The following is a 4,798-nucleotide window of genomic DNA, read 5'->3' as shown; positions in this document are numbered from 1 at the left end:
TAATTACTGGAGTTATTACCCTTGGTTTCATTAATGCGATGCATGCGTTCCATGATGTTGTATTGCACTCATTGATCTACCAGTTATGTTGAATGATTTCTCTTTTAATATCAATTACTCACAAATACTTCATATATTTCAATCATACAAACAACTGCTCATTCAATGTGTGACGGGCGTATTATATACCGCTCGCGGTAACCTTGTTACACACAGGCCGTTACCGCTGATGCCCCGGTCGTATCAGACAGTACCATTAAAAAGTCCCGTACAGTGGGGTAGCCGACTTCAACATCCCCGGAAGTCAGTCCGCCACCCAGTCCGTCCGTTCTTCCGTAACAGCACCCCAGGAGCCTATGGTGTCCGTGCCGTTACAAAAACCTCTCAGTCTAGTCGTGTCCGTCATCGCCAAACTTAACAATGGCTCGTGTTGGTCGGATATCTTAATCTACGTATTGAGTCAAGCTGAAACCATATTTGGTGTAAAGCTTGACACTACACAACTGGCCGAAACACAATTAAGTTAAAATGTCACCCAATACCACCACTGGTATAGGTATTCTCCAGTGGAAAGCCAAGAGCCTCACTAAAAATGGCATAGAACTTGTCAAATATATTGAAAGTAGACCTGATATTAATGTAATATGTCTACAGGAAACTTGACTCCACGATGATATAAGTTTTACTATTCCAGGTTTTTACCCGCCAATGTTAAAAAACCGTCCTAATAGGAGGGGAGGCGGTGTAGCCATATATATTAAACATAATCTTATATTCCATAAATTATATATCTCTAGTACTGCTATGGAAGTAGTTGGTGTTGTAATTAAGTTGAATGATAAACATATTAGTGTAATAAATGCATACAATACTTCTACATCAAGTAAAGATGAAGACTAGACCAACCTTAACATATATATATAAGTACGCCGTATATACTAGGCGGTGATTCCAACTGCCATCATACCTTATGGGGCAGTAATACTTGTACCTCAAAGGGCTACATACTCTACAACTTTATTAATAATAACAATCTTGTTTTACTAAATGATGGCTCGAGCAGGTACTAGCTACACCGGAAATCGCCGGAAAATGTACCTGGAGTGTCCATGACAATAATTTTGATAGTGATCATTTCCCTATCATAATGAAATATCTATGTAAACCACTTTGTAATAAAACAGACACTACGGCGCGGTTGAGCCGACTTGGCGGGATACACATCATCCAGTGAAAAGGGAAATAACTCCAGTACTTATACGAACTTAATTAGTGCCATTATCACTCTTACAAATAAATATGGTCCATTAAAGAAGAATTAAAAGTACAAATATTCTGCGATACCGTGGTGGAATGGGGAGTGTGAACGGTACGTGCCAAGCACAAAGCCTATAATAAGTCAAGACGCAGTTTTGATTTTAAAGACCTACAAGATTTCAGAGAGAAAAGAGAGTTGTCCAAACAAAAAAATAAAAATGCAAAAGAAACTTATTGGGAAGACCATTGTACCAATATAAATAAAGACACTTCAATGGCTAAAATTTGGAAAACTGTTAGAAATATGAACAATCATACCACAGGTACACAAATACCTGCTATAATGAACAAACACAAATCCAATTTATTTGCAGCATCCTTCTCTTCAATAACCGACACTAGTAACTATAAACCTGAATTTATTGAACATAAAATGAATTTGACAAAAACGTACTCTGAATATATTAATAATATAGAGCCCAGTGACCACCATATAAACAACCCATTTACATTTCAGGAATTTACAGACGCGCTTGCGCAAACAAAAGAAACTAGGCCCGGGGATGATGCCATAACATATAATATGTACAAAAAAATAGTGAAACAGCGCAAAAAGTTGTTCTAGAATTTATAAATTTAGTGTGGGATAAACACACCATTCCAAGTTGTTGGAAACACTACATAATAGTCCCGATTTTTAAACAAGGGAAACCCCCCAATTTAGCACTTTCCAACAGTCCCATATCTCTAACATCAACGATATGTAAAATCATGGAGAAAATGGTTAATAACAGACTTAAATGGTATTTAGAAACTAACAATTTACTAACAATTAATAAGTGCGGCTTTAGGTCCAATAGAGATACCACCGATCAGTTGATCAAACCCGAAAATGAAATACAGAAGGCAAATATAAATAAAGAACGTTCACTTGCAGTCTATAGATTTTGAGAAAGCCTTCGATGTAAAGTTCAACTTTATCTACAGACATAACCAGAGTGCTTAAATGATGTGACACATGGGGGTTCAAAATATCTGAAACAAAAACTATTGTGGTTTTATTCAGAAAAGAAATACTAGCAGTGCTAAATCAACAATCTCTGATGTGATAATTAAAATGGGCACTTTCAATTTACTACCCATCAATAACATTGCAAAATTTCTGGACATGTTTTATGACAGCGCGCTTACCTGGAGCGCACATATTGACTACGTCATACAGCGATGTGAACAACGGTTAAGTTTGATTAATCACTTAAGTAGTACTAACTAGGGTTAAGTTGAAAGAAAATACCAAACAATGTTTCACCCTAATATTTTTGTTTTAGGGCGAAACAACCTAGCGCGAAACAACCTAGGGCGAATTGGATTTTGGGCGAATCACTCCGGAACCGTTAATGATGTACTCCCGGTTACCCAACTGAACGGCTTCTCCCGGACGAAAACAATTAAGGGCAATGTGTAAAGGGGAAGCAACTCTGTTTAGACACGCATGTGTTACCATTAAAGAACTACGCTCTTATAACAGAAATATAAAAAGAGGATATAGTTAAGATATAAGTAACTTTTTATTACTCGCGCATCAAACTTTATTATAGGGCAGTACGCAAGGCAATACAATCAACTGTTAATCACTGACAATACAGGTAAAGGGACTTTAAGTCTGTTTACATACAATCTGTCAATACATTGAGTACAATGTAAATGTAGTATATTTACTGTGACAGTGTAATACACTTATAAATGTAGTATATATACTGTGACAGTGTAATACACTTATAAACGTAGTATATTTACTGTGACAGTGGAATACACTTATAAATGTAGTATATTTACTGTGACAGTGGAATACACTTATAAATGTAGTATATTTACTGTGACAGTATAATACACTTATAAATGTGGTCTATTTACTGTTACAGTGTAATACACTTATAAACGTAGTATATTTACTGTGACAGTGTAATACAATTATTTACTATGACAGTGAAATACACTAATAAATGTAGTGAATTTACTGTGACAGTGTAATACACTTATAAATGTAGTGTATTTACTGTGACAGAGTAATACACTTATAAATGTGGTAAATATACTGTGACAGTGTAATACACTTGGGTATAAAGCATATTTACAAAAAATCTTAAATGATTTTCAGTGAAGTGAAGATTATAATTTGTGTTTTCAAACAATACATTACAACTTTCTTACAACATATTGTTACTATAATGTAGCATACATGTGTACCTTAGATATTATACATTATTACAAAATATTACTACATTGTATTACAATGTAACAGGCGTGCATACATTACATTTTATACACTAATAACAAATGTAACGTTTACATTATTTCATTGGAAACCAAAAGATGTTCACATACCATATATATTCACATAAATTTTACATGGATGAAAATTTCTAATATTTGTTTGTAATAATTTCTCCCCAAGTGTCAAACGTGTGTCCAAACTACCAAACGGGTGAAGGGATTTTATCACAATTTGTTCTGGAGAAGCCTTTGGCCACGGGGACATTCAGTAAAAACAATTACAGAAAACAGTTTACTTTAATAAAATGTTACAAGACGGTTCCAGGGTCAAAGGCAAAACAAAATCATGAGTTCCATGTATATCCATCTATACCTGCAGGGATTGGGCTAAATTGGCCAAAATTTATACAATCTTCCTCTTCAAAACCGGATATGCTGAGATCAAATACTCTTTAGGGATAAAAGGGTCTTATGGTGTTTATCAAAATTATTAATTTCTATACCCTTGGAGAGGGGGTCAATTATACTACAGTTTATAAAGAGAAATAACACTTTTGGTGTAATTTTTATATTTTCAGTTGGCAAGAATTAAAATTTGGTTAGAACTATCATCATGTCAACATGTGGATGCAGTTTGATGCTATCAAAATTAAGATCCTGACTCGCCCCTTCGAGGGCCTGAGGGATATGGCGCCCAAAAGGGGTTGAATTGCCAAACTATTCAACACTCTTCTTCTTCAGAACCAGGTATACATGAATCAAATATTCATCATGGATGGAAGGTCTTGAGGTGCCTTATCAAAATGATGAATTTCACTACCCTAAGTCACCCATTTCTCCCTGGGGAGGGGGTAAATTTGACTATATTACATGGTTTTATCTTTTCATGTGTTTTTTCCTGAAAACTGCCAGCTATACATATGATATATGTTAGTCACTCCCCAAGATCATTTTGTCAAGGAAACCATCATAAAAAAAAATATATTTGGATATATTGATACTATTTGATTTTGTCACATACCAACCACGAATAACAATTGTATTTCAACTCCGGTGACCATTAAGGTTACAATCAGATATATCGTCAAACGTTGATGTTTTAAAGCATTGACTCACAAATATTAAACATTGAACATCATCTGTACCTATATAAGACCTAACGTGATTGTGAAGGATCCCCGTACCACTGTCAAAAGCTGTACTTACACATTGAAATCCTGTACCTATATAAGACCTAACGTGATTGTGAAGGATCCCCGTACCACTG

This window comes from Mizuhopecten yessoensis, unplaced genomic scaffold, assembly GCF_002113885.1.
Source record: "Mizuhopecten yessoensis strain PY_sf001 unplaced genomic scaffold, ASM211388v2 scaffold716309, whole genome shotgun sequence".
Lineage (NCBI taxonomy): Eukaryota > Metazoa > Mollusca > Bivalvia > Pectinida > Pectinidae > Mizuhopecten > Mizuhopecten yessoensis.
This window is presented reverse-complemented; position numbering follows the sequence as displayed.